The sequence below is a fragment of the Electrona antarctica genome (assembly GCF_951216825.1).
Source record: "Electrona antarctica genome assembly, chromosome: 23".
Taxonomy (NCBI): domain Eukaryota; kingdom Metazoa; phylum Chordata; class Actinopteri; order Myctophiformes; family Myctophidae; genus Electrona; species Electrona antarctica.
The window spans coordinates 15,171,078-15,191,382 of NC_136804.1; the positions used below are offsets into that span (position 1 = coordinate 15,171,078).

At 46.8% G+C, this 20,305-nt stretch overlaps 1 protein-coding gene and 2 long non-coding RNA genes across 6 annotated transcripts in view; 2 read left to right on the forward strand and 1 right to left on the reverse strand.

Moving 5' to 3' along the window:
• anks1b (ankyrin repeat and sterile alpha motif domain containing 1B) overlaps nucleotides 1-20,305 on the reverse strand; it is a 296,270-nt gene that overhangs the window by 136,919 nt on the left and 139,046 nt on the right. The gene's annotated exons all lie outside the window — the stretch shown is intronic.
• LOC306916607 lies at nucleotides 5,674-6,138 on the forward strand. Its single transcript, XR_013789003.1, has 2 exons — nucleotides 5,674-5,879; nucleotides 6,027-6,138. It is a non-coding gene; the product is annotated as an uncharacterized lncRNA (long non-coding RNA).
• LOC306916608 lies at nucleotides 8,812-9,335 on the forward strand. Its single transcript, XR_013789004.1, has 2 exons — nucleotides 8,812-9,076; nucleotides 9,224-9,335. It is a non-coding gene; the product is annotated as an uncharacterized lncRNA (long non-coding RNA).

The following is a 20,305-nucleotide window of genomic DNA, read 5'->3' on the forward strand; positions in this document are numbered from 1 at the left end:
TTTTCAATTATCTAATGTGATCCTGGGCTCAACGGACTTGAACTCATGCTTCCTTCATGCATGAGTGTCCAAGTCGCTCCTTTACACCTGACAGGGGGGGGATTTCCCTGGTTGGACGTAGCTTGTGGAAGGAACACGTTATTCCGACCAGTTCCTTTCCCCTCCATCAGGCGCCCCGGCTAGCCAGAGGGAGGCAGTTTAGAGACCAGGATTACTGCATGTTTTTTGACACGGGGAGAACATTCAAACTCCACACAGAAAGGCCCTTTCGCCAACCCCGCCTCGGGTATGGGCACTGATGACGCGGAGGAGAGGACACGGCGCCAGCGCCCACAGCATCCCGAGCGGGAATCAAACCCAGGACCTTGTAGCTGTGAGGCGACAGCACTACCAACTGTGCCACCGTGCCCCTGATTCATTCTTTTTTTAATGAGTGGCCCCCAGTGACCCCAACCAAATGACCGGAATTACTTAATATTCACCAAAACCAGACCAGAACTCCCACCACGGGACTCAGGCAATCAATCAATACCTTTGCAAGCACTATATTAATTTCCTACAGCTTTATGTCTAAATATCTGAACTATCCCTTTCAACCTAAACATAAACATCCCAAAACTAATGTCTAAAAATGGTTGTGTTTAGTAAACGCATGTCACACCCATACGCAGCTCTGCTTTCTCTTTAACTTGCAGCTGTCACCAGTTCTCTCTCTATTTTACACCGTTCCCTCCTCTTCAGCGTTGATAAAATGACACATCTCTCACATCTCCAACTCAAGAGGTTCAAATGCAACATGAAAGGGAAAAACAAACGTCTGTGAGATGATTGGAGGATGGAAGTGGAGAGGGTGAACAGATCAAAGCAGGCTAGTATCCACCAGAGCACTGTTTCCTGAACGGATGTATTCATTTTTTGTTTCCTACATTTTGTTTTTAACCCATTTAGGCAAGACCTAAACATTTAAAAAAATTCTTATAAAGTTCTCTGAAATAAATATTTTCACGATTTTTCAAAAATAGCAGACCTACAAGCTCGTAGCGCGCCACTCGGTGGCGCGCTATGAGCTTGTAGATCTGCTATTTTTCAATAGCTAAATTATAACATAATGTTTAAAACACCAAAAGGGGTTCCCGCCCAAAATGGGTTAATCATTAGACTATTATTTCAAACATTTTCAAGAAGCATTCCCAAAAAGGATTTTCATGAATTCAAAACGAAATGCAAAGATGTTTTTTTTCTGCAATGTCATTAAGAAATCAAAGAAAAATCAAAGAAATTCCATTAATTACAAAACAAATGTTGAAGAAGTAGTGAAATTAGCAGATCTACAAGCTCACAATGCGCCACTTTGCACCGCATTGTGAGCTTGTAGATCTGATATTTTCACTGTTTGGGTCTCGATGAGACAACACATTTCTCATTTTGGGTCACAGTTTGAGAACCACTGATCTAGAGCCCGACCCATGTGCCAGATCTCTGGGTCAATTGATGTACTAGTACAGGAAATCTATGGAAAATACAGGATCAACCTCTAACTAATTGCAAAAAAAACAATGTGCTGACATCATCACATTTTGGCAAGCTATGGCCAAATTTAGCCCAATGAATGTTTTTATGCAAAACTAATGCTTGGAATGGACTCAGCATCATGAAAACCCCCTAGTTTGATATGTCACATGCTACTTAAAGCATAAGGAAACTTATGAAAATATTGCCTTATAATAGGATGTCAATGGTGGCCATACTGTACAGGCCATTTTCAACACTTTCCCCTCAGACAATTCCAGGCAACTTTTTTTTCTGTTATTCAGGATATATTGAAGATGCTAAATCAGTTTTGTTTTTTTGCAATTAGTTAGAGGTCAAATTACATTATTACTGGACTATACTGTATTTGACATCGCACCCCCCATCTGAAACTGTTTCGTGCCAAGCAGGGACCCCCAGAAGAGAAGAAGAAGAGAAGTCAAAAGAAATGATTTTTTTTTGAATAGCCAACAAAATGGATAAAGTAGTTAAAATGATTGTGGTGCTACATTAACTACTTCAGCTGCTATGCTACTAGCTACTTTAAGTATAAACTCTGTGAGCTTATAGATGTTTCACCCCTGCCAGGTGCAAGGAAGCAGCTTGGACTAGTCCTCATGCATTGAAGGAAGCATGAGGTCAGTCCGTTGCTCTCCCCAGGTTGACAGAGGGAGTGTAGCGCCCAGGATTACACTAGACAATTGACACTGGGTGAAAATAAAAGAGTTACACAAATCGTGGGATAAAATGTAGTTTAAAAGAAGGGAAAAATCTTAAAAACGTAAAAAAATCAGAATACCGTCATCAACCAATGACCAATATATGTGCTATTAAAACCGATACATGGGTCTGGGGGATACACTGTATCTGTCTGGCCTCATTTCAGAACATCTCTGTATCCTCAGAAAACAGAAAAGCGATCCGTTTCTGAGGAAGGGAGGGAGAGGAAGTGGAGAGCAATGGGCTGAAGTAGGGATTTCCTGTCGCACAACACACACACACACAAAACACACACACACACACACACACAAGAAAGTCCGAAGACAGGAAAGGCAAGGCATTGTGTGATGAGAGTCAATAACTAATGAGCAATCTGTTTCTCTCTTTACTTCATGTCGCACGGACGCACGCACGCACGCACACACGCACACACACACTCACATGCAGATCATGCAGCCGGTCCGGTCTTGTCCGGTCAAGCCCTGTACCGTTCCCACAACCAGCTCCTCAGAGAACCTCGGGTGGAAATAAATCCTTGACGCTCCGGCCTGACCGAGGAGAAGGCCCGCACGCCGCCGCAAGAATAATCCGACGATGTGCGTGACTATAGTCTAACCGCTACTTGTTGACCGCTCCTGTCTGTCTGTCTGTCTGTCTGTCTGTCCAGGAGGATCCCGAGGTGAGAGTGCAGAAGAAGACCAGGTTTTCCACGAGACGCATGCAGCGTGTGACAGACTCTACTGCTATAATGAATGAGAAGTCACTCCAACAAACACCCCACCCACATACACGCACCACACACGCGCACGCGCACACGCACGTGCACATACGCACACGCACGCAACACACACACACACACACACACACACACACACTCCGTGTTCCCTCGTCGCCACTCCTATCTGTCTCTCTCTCCGTTTCCTCTCTCTATCGGGGCAGATAGGACACAGAGAACTTGTGTCTCCGCTACAGACAGGAAGGGAACGGCCAAACAGAGCGCTCTAGTGTGTGTACGTGTGTGTGTGTGTGTGTGTGTGTGTGTGTGTGTGTGTGTTGCTCCTCTGACCACTAATGAGCAGGTCCTCTGGAGCTCCCATCCATCCTACCACCAGATCACACAGTCAGTGCTGGAGCTAGCGCGTGCACGTGTGCGTGTGAGCGCAAATGTGTTTATGTGTCTCCGTGCGATAAGTGAGTGTAGGGGCATGCGTGCATAGAAATGTATATGTGCGTGCTGCATGTGTGGTGAAAGACAGACAGACAGACCTTCAACTCTGTGCGCGCTGTGCATGTGACAGCGCGCGTGCACTCTGTGCACGTGCGCTGTCCGTATACGTGAGCACGCGGCATAGGAAACGTGCCGTTGCTCAGGTCACGTCCGTCGATGGTCGGCAACCTGTGACTCTAATCTGCCTCGCTCACTTAACAACTTAATCCATGGAAGACCCGAGGATGGTTCCAATTATTTGGCCGCCGAACCCCATCTGAAGATATGTTGTTCCAGGAAGGGACCCCCCCCCCCACCCCACCCACCGAAAGATTTGCACGCAATTGCACGAGTTTTTCAAAAATAGCAGATCTGCTATTTTCGTGAGTACAGTATTTAGTACAGTATAGTGCACCCCACCCTGTCTCTCGCTCTCCCACAGTACAGAGAAAGTGCACACAGGCCATCAGATATGAATAGCAGATATAATTTGCTGGCATTTCCTCGCGGAGGCTATTTGAACTGGGCTGGAGATGTGTGTGTGTGTGTGTGTGTGTGTGTGTATGTGTGTGTTTGTGGGGGGAGGGGGGTGACGCAGCGGAACAGGACACCAGAGGACAATGGACCCTCTGAGACCATCACTGGGGGTAGAAAGAGAGAGAGAGAGAGAGAGAGAGAGATCTCGGTGCATATAAATAGATGTATTGGAAATTCTGACTTTTAATTATACATACATTTAGTTTTGATCAAATTGTTCCACTTTTTGCTTTGGCAATAATGTAAACGTATGTTTTCTCATGCAAAGCCCTTTGAATTGAAATAAATTGAAATTAAGAGAGAGAGAGAGAGAGAGAGAGAGAGAGAGAGAGAGAGAGAGAGAGAGAGAGAGAGAGAGAGAGAGAGAGAGAGAGAGAGAGAGATGAAAAAGTTTGAGCACCACTGATATAGAAACATAGCTTTTTCAGAAAACTGTTAGGATTTAGGAGCCTTTTTTTTAATCGACCTCAGTCCAAAATGGCTTAAGAACATGAATGATAACGCTTTATAAGCCCTAAGAATTTTGACAGTTTAACCCGTTGAAAAAGCCTGTCAACGGAACCTACACTTTTGAGCGTGACCGTCCTATTCTCTGTAAACCGTAACTCACACCCACACATACTGTAACGTTTGAGAAATGGGTCCATTGCAGCCGTGTGATTAAAAAAGACTTGCATGGCGAGAATGCGGACAACTTAATTTGCCATTTGAAAAACCTTTTGAGTTGAGCAGCGGTTGTCTTTGGCCTCCCCTTGTATGGAATGAGCAGGGACGTCGTTTCCCTATGCATATGTTTGTTTGGAGATCATTTATCTTGTTGTAATTTGCTAAATTATTTATATGTCCGCTCTATGTGAAACGGAGTATACATGTATATGGCTGGAAATGCAAGACGCAATTCAGAGAAATCGACGATAAGAGTGTTAACTGATCAAATCTAACTGCAAATCACGGCACCGTTGGCCCGGCTGATGCCAAACTCTGCACGCACACTCCCTGGATGCCAACGACTAACCTCTGCCTCTTCGGAACGGCCTGGCATAGCGCCAACATGAGGCAGACTTTTGCTAAACACATTTCATTACTTGTAAAAGAGACTTCAGTCTCAATGTGTAAAAGAGACTTCAGTCTCAATGTGGTTTTTCCTGGTTAAATAAAGGTTAAATAAAAGAATTACATTATTTTCCATCAATTGCACGCATTTTTAACCGTGATGCGTTGTGAGCTTGTCGATCTGCTAATTTCCGCAAAGGTTTTTCCCACCAGAATACGGATGGATGCCGGGTTTCCTGTGGTGTTACGTGTACGTTAAATCACACGTGTACAACAACACAGGCGTGACACACACAATAAGGGCTTATGTGTGTGCGTGCTTGTGTGTCTTTATCCTGCCTCGTTGCGTAAATGCTAATATTTAGACAGGGAAAAAAACCAATTACAGAAGATTAGGAGCATTTCCACACGCTGTGTTTATCGATAGTGTGTGCATGCGTAAACATGGACACTGTCTTATAGACTGTTCATTAATGTATGCCCCCCCCTCACACACACACACACACACACACACACACACACACACACACACACACACACACACACACACACACACACACACACACACACACACACACACAGAGTTTGGTTATCTTTAGCATGCAACACTGTTACTGTAGAAAGTCCCCTCACACAGTGAGTAGGGAAAAGTGTAGAGAAGACCAGTGTACTTAGGAGTGGGCGGGGTTTAGTAATTTTCCCAAATTGGCGCACCTGGGGTGGGCCTATATAGGCAGCCGAATGCTCAGGGAGCAAACATTTGTGTGGGAAGAGGCAGCACCACCGTAACTGGTTCTTTGTTCCATGATGATGTTCCATTACGATGCATTAAGTAAGTTCTCCCTTTCCGCTTTAGATCGTCTGTTCCTTTACTTGTTTGCCATTAGGTTAACTATGGGTTTGTCATTTGTTTACCTTCCTGTTCTATGTACTTTGGTTGATTTGTTCCCTTTGTGTATTTTCATTCCTCTGCTTATAGTTTAAAATCATCATTCCTAATCACCATCATCATCATTCATCACCATGTCAATCATCACCAGCACACTGTTCAATGCCATTTATTGCCACAAATAAATATGAACTCTGAACTACCATCTGGTCCAACTGGTTATACTCTGATCGGTATACTGATGTCTAATATATATATACATTTGTCCAGCCCACATTACCTCTACTTCTTTCATGGTCCTTCGAGTCCGGATTATTCGGCCATCAGGCATTGACCAGTATAAAAATAAACTGACCAGAGGGAGACGGAAATGTGGCAAAATGAATGGCAACAGTACTGGAGCTCCTATCAGAAGCCGAACACAGAGCCAGACCCTGGCTATCATAGCCACATGGCTAATGGCTGCCCTCAGCCACAGAGTCATGGAGCCAGCGGATATGATGGCAGACCTGTTGCTATTGCACCAACAACCCAGTACCAGCAATCTGTGGCCCAGCAGTACCTTCTAGCACAGCCGGCCTGCCAGCAGTACATCCAACAGCAACCATGGCCCACAGCTCCCCCGCATCAGCCACCTCCTCCACAGAAACCATGGCCCCCAGCACCCCCACAGCAGCCACCTCCTTCGCAGCAACCATGGCCCCCGCCGGCCCCCCAGCAGTACACCTCCCAGCAGCCGGCCCCCCAGCAGTACACCTCCCAGCAGCCGGCCCCCCAGCAGTACACCTCCCAGCAGCCGGCCCCCCAGCAGTACACCTCCCAGCAGCCGGCCCCCCAGCAGTACACCTCCCAGCAGCCGGCCCCCCAGCAGTACACCCCCCAGCAGCCGGCCCCCCGGCAGTACACCTCCCAGCAGCCGGCCCCCCAGCAGCCGGCCCCCCAGCAGCCGGCCCCCAAGCAGTACACCTCCCAGCAGCCGGCCCCCCCAGCAGTACACCTTCCAGCAGCCGGCCCCACAGCAGCCGGCCCCCCAGCAGTACACCTCCCAGCAGCCGGCCCCCCAGCAGCCGGCCCCCCAGCAGCCGGCCCCCCAGCAGCCGGCCCCCAAGCAGTACACCTCCCAGCAGCCGGCCCCCCAGCAGTACACCTCCCAGCAGCCGGCCCCCCAGCAGCCGGCCCCCCAGCAGTACACCTCCCAGCAGCCGGCCCTCCACCAGCCAGCCCCCCAGCAGTACGCCCTCCACCAGCCAGCCCCCCAGCAGTACACCTCCCAGCAGCCGGTCCCCCAGCAGTACACCTCCCAGCAGCCGGTCCCCCAGCAGTACACCTCCCAGCAGCCGGTCCCCCAGCAGTACGCCCTCCACCAGCCGGCCCCCCAGCAGTACGCCCTCCACCAGCCAGCCCCCCAGCAGTACGCCCTCCACCAGCCAGCCCCCCAGCAGTACACCTCCCAGCAGCCAGCCCCCCAGCAGTACACCTCCCAGCAGCCAGCCCCCCAGCAGTACGCCCTCCACCAGCCAGCCCCCCAGCAGTACGCCCTTCACCAGCCAGCCCCCCAGCAGTATGCCCTCCACCAGTCAGCCCCCCAGCAGTACACCTCCCAGCAGTACACCTCCCAGCAGTACACCTCCCAGCAGCCAGCCCCCCAGGAGTACGCCCTCCACCAGCCAGCCCCCCAGGAGTACACCCTCCACCAGCCAGCCCCTGAGCAGTACGCCCTCCATCAGCCAGCCCCTCAGCAGTACGCCCTCCACCAGCCAGCCCCCCAGGAGTATGCCCCCCACCAGCCAGCCTACCAGTATGCCCTCCACCAGCCGGCCGCCCAGCAGTACGCCTCCTCCCTGCCTCCGGCCCAGCCCTACGCCTCCCCCCAGCAGCCGGCCCCCTTCCAGTACTCCTCCTCCCAGCAACCGGCCTCCTCTCAGTTCAGCTCCTCCCCCCAGTTGCCAGCCTCCTCACAGTTAAGCTCCTCCTCCCAGTCGCCACCCTCCTCCCAGTGGCCGGCCTCCTCCCAGTTCAGCTCCTCCTCCCAGTCGACGCCCTCCTCCCAGTTCAGCTCCTCCCCCAAGTTGCCGGCCTCTTTCCAGTTCAGCTCCTCCCCCCAGTCGCCGCCCTCCTCCCAGTTCAGCTCCTCCTCCCAGTCGTCGGCCTCCTCCCATTTTAGCTCCTCCTCTCAGTTGCCGGCCTCCTCCCATTTTAGCTCCTCCTCCCAGTTGCCGGCCTCCTCCCAGTACAATCCTTTACAGCCGCCTGCCTCCTTACAGCAGCCTGCCTCCCCGTCCCCAGCTCAGCATTACGCCCCCCAGCAGTTGAACCCCCCGCCTCCAGTCCAGCCTGACGCAGCCCAGCCGTCCCCGGTGCATCCTCTGCCACTTCTCCACCCAGCGGTTAGGCTCCAGGCACTCCCTATGTCTCCCCTTCGAGTGATCCCCTTAGAGGCCTCCCCGGCACCAGTTTTATCCCATGCTCCTACCGCACCTCCCCTCCTAGTGGTGCCTACAGAGACCCCCTCAGCACCAGACCTGTCAGAGGAGTCTCTTACACCCTCCAAGGCGGTACCTCCAGCCTGGCCTCCAAAACCCCCACCGGCACCAGCTCATTCTCGGGCAGCCCCTTCCCCCCAATTGGTGCCTCCAGCAATGGCTTCCAAGTTCCCTCCAGCACCAGTTCACTTCCAGGAAACCCACCGCCACCGGGCCCCTGACTGGCTCCACCCCCTTGGTCGCCCCCCAGACCCCCTCCCCAACCAGTTGTGGCCACCCCTCAGACAAACCGGACTTTTTCCACCCTTCCACGTTCCCACTGCCGTACGCACCTCATGGGGCGGCTGAAGACGGTGGCCCCCTCTTCTGTTGTCGCCAGCCTGAACTCACAGGGACGATTATCTTGTTTTATAATCAAAAGTATATTTTGATGGGGTGGCTGTAGAAAGTCCCCTCACACAGTGAGTAGGGAAAAGTGTAGAGAAGACCAGTGTACTTAGGAGTGGGCGGGGTTTAGTAATTTTCCCAAATTGGCGCACCTGGGGTGGGCCTATATAGGCAGCCGAATGCTCAGGGAGCAAACATTTGTGTGGGAAGAGGCAGCACCACCGTAACTGGTTCTTTGTTCCATGATGATGTTCCATTACGATGCATTAAGTAAGTTCTCCCTTTCCGCTTTAGATCGTCTGTTCCTTTACTTGTTTGCCATTAGGTTAACTATGGGTTTGTCATTTGTTTACCTTCCTGTTCTATGTACTTTGGTTGATTTGTTCCCTTTGTGTATTTTCATTCCTCTGCTTATAGTTTAAAATCATCATTCCTAATCACCATCATCATCATTCATCACCATGTCAATCATCACCAGCACACTGTTCAATGCCATTTATTGCCACAAATAAATATGAACTCTGAACTACCATCTGGTCCAACTGGTTATACTCTGATCGGTATACTGATGTCTAATATATATATACATTTGTCCAGCCCACATTACCTCTACTTCTTTCAGTTACATCCTGACTGTATACCGGTAAACACTCGTAGACAAACATCATTGTGACACACATTCCAAAACGCTGACAGTGCTTTATGTGCTCTCTCATCATCATCCCTGTTCCACGTGCACTGTGCACGCACTCAGGTTGATGTGCACTGTGCACGCACTCAGGTTGATGTGCACTGTGCACGCACTCAGGTTGATGTGCACTGTGCACGCACTCAGGTTGATGTGCACTGTGCACGCACTCAGGTTGATGTGCACTGTGCACGCACTCAGGTTGGGGGGGGGGGGGGGTGTGCGTGTGTGTGTGTGCGTGCGCAGTACAGTAGTTTCACAGAATTTACTCTCAGTGTAACTGACTGGTCAGAAGCATGAGGTCATTCCGTTGCTCTCCCCAGGTTGGCAGAGGGAGCGTAGAGCCCAGGATTACATTGATTAGTCAATTGACACTGGGTGAGAAAGATGGATTACAAAATCGTGTGATTAAAAAAAATAATAATAAAAAAAAGAAGCTGAGTTTCCATGGTTACCATATCCTCTCCCATGACGACGCCGGTTCAAGACATCCACACGGTCTATGCTGTAAACGACATGACGCATGTTCCTTCTCGGAGCGCAATAAATCTAATCTAAAACTGGGCCATATGGAATAGTAACTCGTCTTCTTTAATATTTTATTGGTATTTTTCGTAAGTGATTTGCAGTTAGATTTGATCAGTTAACACTCTTATCGTCGATTTCTCTGAATTGCGTCTTGCATTTCCAGCCATATACATGTATACTCTGTTTCACATAGAGCGGACATATAAATAATTTAGCAAATTACAACAAGATAAATGATCTCCAAACAAACATATGCATAGGGAAACGACGTCCCTGGTGGAGACAATAAGCGAGTGGTTTTCAACCATTTTCATATCAAGTCCCATTATTTATTTTGCATTTGAGCCACGGACCACCAGTTGATGAGATTAGCCTCTCAGACCCAAAAATAGATAGATTTTGTCCACAATTCCATGCTGTAGGTATAGGAGATAACAGGCAAAAAAAATGACAATTCTTCTACAGTACATTCTCTATTGGTGCAGTAGACTTCTTGTACATTAAGTAATGCAGATGTTATGCAGAGCGTAAAATGAAACGTCCATTTTGTTTCATTTTACACTCTCAAGAGTTAAAGATATATAAGGGTTAAAGGTATATAAGGGTCCATTTGGTTACCAACTCTGCATAATTTAGCTGGGGACCACCTGGAACCCCCTCAAGGACCACTGGTGGTCCCCGGACCAGTGGGTGAACCACCCCTTTAACAGTGTGTTCACAGCCGCAGGGTCAAGGGTTGCGGTGTTGCTCAAGGGCACATCTGGGCTGGACATTTAGCCATAGAGTAATAAAAGGGTAGAGGCCGAACCGGAGCGACAGCCCCGCCCCCCCCCCTGCTATTCATTTCACTGGAAGTTGCTCAGTGGCGTTTTGAAGCACCCGAAAGAACGCTCTACTCGCAAACGAGCACTCAATGTCAAAGCCCAGCTGCACGGAGGTTCCTCGTCATAACTCCACGGGTCCGCCTGCAGTCCCCTGTCTGACCAGTAGGGCTTCAACGTTGGAGAGACTCACTGGGGGCTTGCGTTTAGTTTAGGGAGTTGTTATTGAACCACAGCAGACACAATCTCTTCCTGTGGCCTTCATCTATCAGAGTCAGAGCCCTTATCTCTCCTCTTCCTGTTTACCTCAAGGACACACACACACGCACACACACACACACACACACACACACACACACACACACACACACACACACACACACACACACACACACACACACGCACACGCAAACACACCACAAACAAATCCATGTACTCAAGGACGGCCCATGTTCCACTCCATTTTTTCTTTTACCGTAGGCTACTTGGAAGACAGTGTACCGCATTTGTGCTTATGTGCATGCTTCAGTGTGTGTGTTCACGTTTTTGTAAATGTGTGCATGCAAGTTTTTGTGAGTGTGAGAGTGCGTGAGGACCTTATTCTACAAATGTCTTCTAAATTCTGACAGTTCTCAGAAAAACCCTATGTTTCTATATCAATGGTTCTCAAACTATTTTATATTAAGGACCCCCAGGATGATATGTATTTGGCCGTGGAGCCCCATCTCAATATATTGTTGTTCCAGGGACACAGAGAGACACAGAGAGAGAGAGAGAGAGAGAGAGAGAGAGAGGGGAGATGAAATATGGCAAAGAAGTCAAGGAAACAGTTGGAAACACGGGTGTGTGTGTGTGTGTGTGTGTGTGTGTGTGTGTGTGTGTGTGTGTGTGTGTGCGCGCACCTGATGGTGGCAGTGATTTGTCAATGGGAACAGTGGGTGAGGATCCCACGCTTCAGAGATTATGAAGTTCTGCGTTGCCTAGCAACCGTACCAGCCACTCACTATCTGAAGCTTATTTTAGTCTCCTTGGCTTCACTATCTCTCTCTCTCTCTCTCTCTCTCTCTCTCTCTTTCTACCTCTCTATCTCTCTCTCTCTCTCTTTCTACCTCTCTCTCGCTCTGTCTCTGTCTCTCTCGGTCTACCTCTCTCTCTGTCTGTCTCTGATTGTTGCTTCTTATTAACTTCGACAGCGGGAAAGTTCAGTAATCCTGCTGTGTCTGTGTGTGTGTGTATATAAATTACTTAATATTCATTGAATCAAACAATTTTATCTAAACTGAATTATTGAGTGTGTGCTTGCGCGTGCATGCGTGCCTACGTGCGTGCGTGCATGCGTGCAATGTGCACATTGTGGTTTGAAGAGGATTCTTGTCCACCCTCTCACACACACGCACCCATGCACGCACGGACAACTAACTAACTTATCTCATTAGATGCGCAGAAACAGAAACATGTGTTCTGACTTGATAGATCAAAGACAGACTGGAATCAAATCCAACGGTGTCACCACCGCTGGGCCAGGTCTCTCTTGGCTCTGTTCGTCTCATGGAGTGTAACCCAAAAACCTTCCATCACTGGAAACTTCCCAGAAAGTTCTGCCATAGTTTGTTTGTTTCATTTTGTCGTTCCAATTCTAACCACAAACACCCCTGAAGGGGGAAGTACGTCTTTAACACATTGACTGCGGCTGACATAATTTATATATCCGTACCCCCCAGCTATGGGACGTTATCAGCCAGGTACGTATTCGTACACCCCCCGTAAACTCCATATATGAAGCAGCATTTAACATTGATCCGGTTGCTATGCAATGCCTCCGTCACCACCAGCTATGGGATCTTTACAACTCCTGTACCTCGGTTCAAAGTAGGATTTTCAAAGCTCCATAACTCGGAAACTACGAGCGCTGTCCTTGTTGATCGTCATCCATCCAAAGTTTGGATGTCATTTGTGACTTTGTCTCGCATCGCTCCCCACATGTAAACGTTTCTGGCGAGGTCAACTGGGTACTTCACGTTTCCCATCTGGCTGTTCTGGCAACTCTACCCCCTGACGCCCCATTAACACTCCCATCGCCCAGGACGAAGTTCTTTGTCCTTTCTATTAGTAACGCCCGACGCCCAGGACGAAGTATTGTCCAAAAGACGAAGTTTATTTATATGAGAATGGATCGCATGGCTCTATAGTCTAAAAGTCCTTCAATTGTCATGTGGGGAACCGCCTGGGGGTCCCGACCCACAGGTTGAGAACCACTGAGCGATACTGTCGAGCGTCAGGCAACAGGACAAACCACAGAAAGTCACTGTGGTAATTAATGCGCCTGGCGCACACATCCCAGTATCTGAACATAATCTTATAACTATACTTAATCCCTCTCTTAACCCGTCCTGGCCTACATACTGTACTTACTTAACAATTTCCTCAGGGCTCTCCATTAGGCCCCCGTCCTTTTTCGCTCCACACTAAATATATCTTAATGTGGATCCAACCGATCTACAAGCACTTGGAAGATGCGTGTCTATCATGTAAATGTCGAAGGATGGATGGATGTCTGAGAGAATGAACTACAGTATGCACAGAATCAACACAGAAAAGATACGTTTAAAAAAAGGAAACAGGAAGGGAGACAGAAATAAAAAGTAAATTGGAAAAGATGAAGATGAAGAGAGAGAGAGAGAGAGAGAGAGAGAGAGAGAGAGAAAGAGAGGGAGAGAGAGAGAGAGACAGAGAGAGAGAGAGAGATAATACTATCACAAGATAGTATTACTCAAACTGTTAATGTAACACAGCTCTGTTTACACGTTTATTTTATTGAAAAAGAGAATCAACCAGGTGCTCGATGGAGGTGCAAGAAAGGTTTAAAAGTAGACAGGTGCTTCAAAGATCAGTGGGACTGGAATACTGAAAAAAGGCGGCGATCCGAGCACTCAAAAAGGTGTAAAAATGAGGAGAGGGTGGATATAAAATAATAAAATCAAGGTACTTTATTAGAAAAAGTTTAAAAAGCCAACATGTTTCGACTCGCAAAGGAGTCTTCATCAGGGCAGGACCCTCTACTCATGTTTACACCTTTTTGAGTGCTCGGATCGCCGCCTTTTCTTCACGTTTATTTTGTCGTTTTATCTTGCCATCTTCTCATGCCAATAAAGCTCCTTTGAATTGAATTGAAATTGAGAGAGAGGATAGTCAGGTGGGAAAAATAAAAAAAAAGTATGAATGTTGGAGAAAATAAAAGGCGGAATGTTACGAGAGCCCATTAGAAGAAGTGCAGAAAACATGGGAATACACATTTAAAACCTCCCTGGGTTTAAATTTAAACACTCACGACAGTGTAGCAGCAGTGAGGTAATGTGGATAGTAGCTCCTTAGTTGGAGTTGAATGACTTTGCTCATAATTACGGCGCCAAATTAGCACTGCGCTAATTTCATAATAACATGCTACAGCATAAAGACTCCTAATTTCTTTCCCCCATCACTCTTCTCTAACACACACACACACACACACACACACACACACACACACACACACACACACACACACACACACACACACACACACACACACACACACACACACACACACACACACACACACACACACACACACACACACACACACACACACACACACACACACACACACACACACACACACACACACACACACACACACAAATATCCAGGTGCAATCTGCTAATGCTAGGCGTCATGCCAGCTAGGTCTAAAGCCAGCGACACACACGATAGACAAGAGTGTTGTGTTGTAAATGTCAGCCATCGCTGGCACAAGCTCGACACGCGCGCGCGCACGCACACACACACACACACACACACAGGAGGGGGTCTACAGCTGTTGGCAGCTATAAAAGGAGAAAGGAAAGCTCTATTCCGCCGTTGAACGGGATGAAGGATGACAGTGGAAGCAGAGGAGAGAGACAAGCCATGTGCAGGAGATCACCATGATGGAGAGTTCTCTCTCTCTCTCTCTCTCTGTTTCTATAATTCAGTGGTGCTCAAACTTTTTCATGTCAAGGAGCCCCAAAATGATATAGATTTGGCCGCCGATCCCCATCTGAAAATATGTTGTTCCAGGGACCCCCCCACCCAGAAGCAAAGATATGAGCTAAAAAACGTTAGCTATATGAAATAATAAGAGCTAAAAACGTTTGCTGTGAAATAATATATATTCAAAGATTTGCACACATTTTCACGATTTTTCCAAAATAGCAGATCTACAAGTTCATAGTGCGGCACTCTGCACATGTGGTCCATGTTGTCCATGGTCCTGTTCAGAGTTTTCATTTTTAAACGATTGCTATAGGACCCCCCCCCCCCCTACCGCTCACTTCCTTGATTACGGCTCCAAAAGAATGCCTCTCGTTTGGAATATGAACGCTTCTAGAGAGACTTTAGCGTGACCAGCGTGGGGTAAGAACGGAAGATTACGCCTCCCGGTTTTTGGGGGGGAACGGAAGGCGGGGCTTTTCAGAGTAAAATATGCCATATCTTCTGACTGCTGGCACTCTAGCGCCTTTATTTTTGAAGAATTCCCAGGCAAAAAAAAGAGTTAACATTCACAAGTTGGGTCAAGGATGTTCTATCCTTTATACAGTACCATTGGAGAAGCTCAGATACAACAGGTACAAATCTCGCCAGAAATGTGTAAAGGCTTGGTCCCCTTTCATTGAATTCACCCTTTCACTATCTTTTGATGCTGTATCGTAGCTGTTATAAGTGTTTTCCTACATGTCATTTTTCTGTTTCCCTTCATTTTTGCTTGTCATGTTTTATACTGATAATTGGATGTGTGGTAACCTATTTTCCTTATTGTACTACTGTCTGGTTAGAGTCTGGTTGGTTTACTGTGTAGCCCCTTAATCTAGTAAAAGGCAATTTTTATTGTATTTATTTTATTATTTCTTATTTTATTCATTTATATCCTTTACCCGTTTTTTTAAATTATTATTATTGTGGTTTATGGTTTTATTATTGTTGCTTTTGTTGTTGTTGTCTTATTTTGTGATGGAACCGGGGAGGGTGGGGTATATGTGGGGTTGTTTGTCTACCAAAATTGAAAATCTTATATAAAAAAAAAAAAAAACAGTTATAAAAGAATAAAATAAAAAAAGAGTTAAGACACAGAAAATAGGGCTCCAAATGTCAGTTAGGGACCAAGTGTCTTGCAGTTGGTAGTCATGGCTGCCAGTTCCCACCTGATGTTGTGTGGGAGTTCTGACTGCTCCAGACCGTAGAGTTGCAGTTGCTGGCCAATATTGATGAGATCAGGGATCTCCATATATGGGCTTAATATTGATGACATCACGTGATGTCACGAGGCATGACCATATATGGGGGCGTGACCAACCAAACAAACATTAAACAACTGACGGGAAATGCAGTAGCCAACAACATCCAACAATATATCCGATCTACAAGCTCGCAACACGTTGCGCGCGACATGCTTTCATGGAAGACATGCTGAGTTCTATGAAATCCAAATGACTGAAATCAGTCGTGGTGACTGAGAACTTTAGAATCATTATTGCTTTCTTATGTAAACACAGGGCAAAGTTAATACATACTATGCCTTAAAAAAAAGTTTTCTTCACAAAATAATGTCCCAAAAAAAGAGCTAAAAGTTTGAACTCCTACGGCTATGTCGTTCCGAACGCAACATGAAGTGTCACGGGGCGAAGGAGGAGGGGGACGTGGAAGGAAATACTGCCACGCACGCACCGCTCAATCTCGAATCTCACTCCTTCTGTTCCCACGGTAACCGCAGAAAGTAGTTACTACTCAGAAGAACAATGGCTGCATACACTAACCTCTCATTTCACCACTCCGTGTGTGTGTGTGTGTGTGTGTGTGTGTGTGTGTGTGTGTGTGTGTGTGTGTGTGTGTGTGTGTGTGTGTGTGTGTGTGTGTGTGTATACTGTACGTACTCCGTGCTCCGTGTGTGCGCGTGTGGCTTTTGTGTACATACAGTAGTCCTTTCCATGACCAATCTATAAATGGCGCGCATGATTGATGATGATTACTGGGCAGCAGTACCAGTACCACTTTTACTGGAGGTTTACAAATCGTATGTTGCACAGTGTAAATATATTCTCACATTGTCTAACCGTTTCATTTGAACTTGATGGATATTTTATAGACATGGACACGTATATATCAATCAGTTGATATTTTAATAGACAGTTGACACACAGTGTCAGTGTGCACAGGACACAGAACTAAGTCGAGACATGCAATACTCTGTGTGTGTGCCAACTGCTTTAGAGCTATTTACAGCCAGTCCGTAAAAACAAAGCCTTTTGTTAAGAATGCGGCCAGGCACCCCAGGGGTCTGGGTGCTGCTTCTAATCTTGGTAACATCTCAAACTGCTAACCAACAGCTGTGTATGTGTGCAGGGAGCTCCAAGCTCTCTGCTTCTTCTCTGCTCCAGAATTGACATGAATCTACACTGTGTATTTGTGCTTAGTCATTTAGACTGGTTAACAATATAGTTTGAACAATTTCATTACATGTGTTCGGCATACTTCATATATAGTATAGATATTGAATTAGTCTTATTTGGTATAAAACTTATAGAGTGACACATGAGCTGCATGCCATGTGTATGTCCCTCCCCTCCACCGGAAGATCCTGGGAGTTTCTAGGGAGGCGGGACTTAGAAGTTAGTAAGTACTGCGGACGCTGTGAAACTAGCAGAGTCCACACTGATTAGCTATGCTGTGACTCCATGTATTTCACGGGGCCTTCCGCCCGTGGAAAGCCTTGTACTGAGTTATTCTGTTCAATAAAGCTGATCAGAATGTGACGACAACCTGCTGGTCTTCTCCTTTCTTCCTTCGACGACCATCACTGCTAACGACACAATTTGGGTAACTTGGTGCTAAATATACATCATAAATGGAGCCCAACGGACTGGAGGAATGATGGTGTATAGTTTCTATGCCACGCTGAACGGACCTGCGACCTGCTGGGGGTCACTTTTGTGGCTCTGTGTCGTGGCGGTGATGGGGTGATCGAGGTGAGTTGGGGTGAAGAGGGGGGTCGTCTGCTCAGTGGCAACGCGTGTTTTCATTCACCATTGTTTTATTTTTTCTGTAAACGCCAGGCGAGCTAGTCATAAACTTGTCTTTATCCCTTTGAAATTCATTTTTTACGACAATTAAGTACTTTCCTACTTCTTGATAGTCCGTCGTCAAGTGATGGCTGTCATGAAGCATTCCTGGCCAATGTGCAGAGGATGTAGGTTTTTTAAATCTATGTAATTATTGCCTTCTGCTTCGATTAGAAGCGTGGATTCTGATATCCCTTATAGGTTAAGGCAGTTGCAAACTGGACGCGTTTTTCGGGGAGACCGGGAGGCGCGCCTGGTGTGCGATTGTCTTTCATGTCCACTTGCTGTTTGCGTGGCTGCTCTCATTTTAAATGGAAGTGCACAATATTTGGACGGTTTTGTGCGTTCCTGAGGGCAAGCCGAAGGTGTTTAGTAGGATAACTGGGCCCTACGCTGCTGGGTGTATGGAATAGGAATCTGAAATTTTGGATGATTAATATTAATATTTATTAGTATTGTTCTTCTGAGGTTGTCTGGATTACGCAAGGCCCAGTAGGACGAGCCGGCGAGCGTATTGCAAAACTGAGATTTTGTGACGTATATATATATACGATGCATATGTGCGCGCACTTCGACGTGTGCGTGTTTTTTCTTACATTGCTGGGAAATGTGCGGGCGTATGGGGATTATTTTTATTAGATTAATTGTGGTTCCTTTGTGCCTGTGCTGTTTTCTCCGTGTGCGGTGGTTTTGTGGGAGGACACGTTGTGCGTTGATGTTTAGATAGGGTGAGATCTCTTATTTTTGTCTGTGGTTCGTTATGGGACCGTATTTGCACCTTCATGAAGTGCACCTTTCTGAAGTGTTTAAACTTTAAATATTGTTTTTCGTTTGCGTTGTGGTTACGTTCCCTGTGATGTCTGTGTTGTGGGGGACGTGCTGATTCGTTTTCGATATGTTTGTCATCTGTAGCAGGGTTCACGACGACTTGTTGAGATCTTGTTGTTATTGTTTGGTCGCGGCCATGTTTTTACCCAGGAGGCCTTTGCGGTTATTCTGCGTGCCTGTCTGGGGCTGTAGAGCGGCCGTGCTCTCTTTGTTCCCGGTCGGTGGGGGGGTGTCTTGTTTCTTTTTAGACTCTCTTCACACTTCCGGTATGTGATGCGGACTGTTTAGGCTTTTTATTTTTCACTTTCCCAGTTACAGGGGATGTGGGGATGTGGAATGCTTGAACTAGAAGCGTTGTTTCTAAACTTGGGCTGGTTTTCTGTCGGCAGCTCTTGTTAAAGTTGTTCCCTTACGCCCGCTGCGTGCGTGCGCGTGTGCGTGTGGGTGTGCGCTCTTTCGGCGCTGTTTTATTTTCTTTGGGGACTTTGAGTGACGGTTTATCTTTGGCTTGACAAAGCCTATGGTTTTGTTGTGCATGCGTGCGTGCATGTGCCTTGAGTGCGTGGTACGTCTGTGATATGCGTGCGATGGTGTGACTGTACTGTACGTGTGTACTTGTGGATGGTTGTTTATGGTGCGTGCGTGCCTGTGCCTTGCGTGGGTGCGTCTGATGAGTGCGTGATGAGTATGTATGACTGTACTCGATGTGTGTAGTGCGTGCCTGTGCCTGTGCGTGGGTGCGTGATGGATGCGTGTGTCGGTTGGTTTGTTCTACTGACTGAATGGCTGTACTGAGAGTGATGTTATGGATAGCGTAGCACTGTTTTCTGTGATGATCAGATTTTTGTCATGAGCCATGTGGGTCATGGCTCAAGGGGGGAGTAATAGGTTAATACATTTATGAACAAACTAGATAAATAAACGAAATTAATAGGAGGTTAACAAATAAACTGGATGCATGAACAAACTGGATGCATGAACTAAATTAGATAAGGGAACTATAATATGGCTATTCATGTACGTTAGAGTGTACAAATATATAAGAGTGAAATTATATTTGGGAAATTATTTAAAGTGCATTGATGGACATTTTCTGTGTTAAAATGTGGAGCTAAGAGTAACCATTGGGCATATAGTAACCACGATAGCGAGTCTATTAACTTCACTGTAGGAATATGGTGTGGGGTTAGGTCCTGGTGAACATAGTAGCTATAATAGGGTGTTACCTCATTTTTGATCAGTGACTGTTTAAAGGTGGATTGACTTTTTTCTTAAATGAATAATATAGATATTACAGTAGGGAGGTTCATTTAAATTTTGACGGAGACAACAGCTCAGTCTATTATGTTGTCTTGTGCTCAAAAACTCAGAGATTGGGGACAATTAAGGTTTAAAGAATGTGGGTTCAATTTGGGGGTCCGAATAAAATTTAGAAGATAAATGACAAATGCATCTCAAATTGGAAATGGTTACATTTAGGTAAAAGTTAGGTATAGGTTAATTAG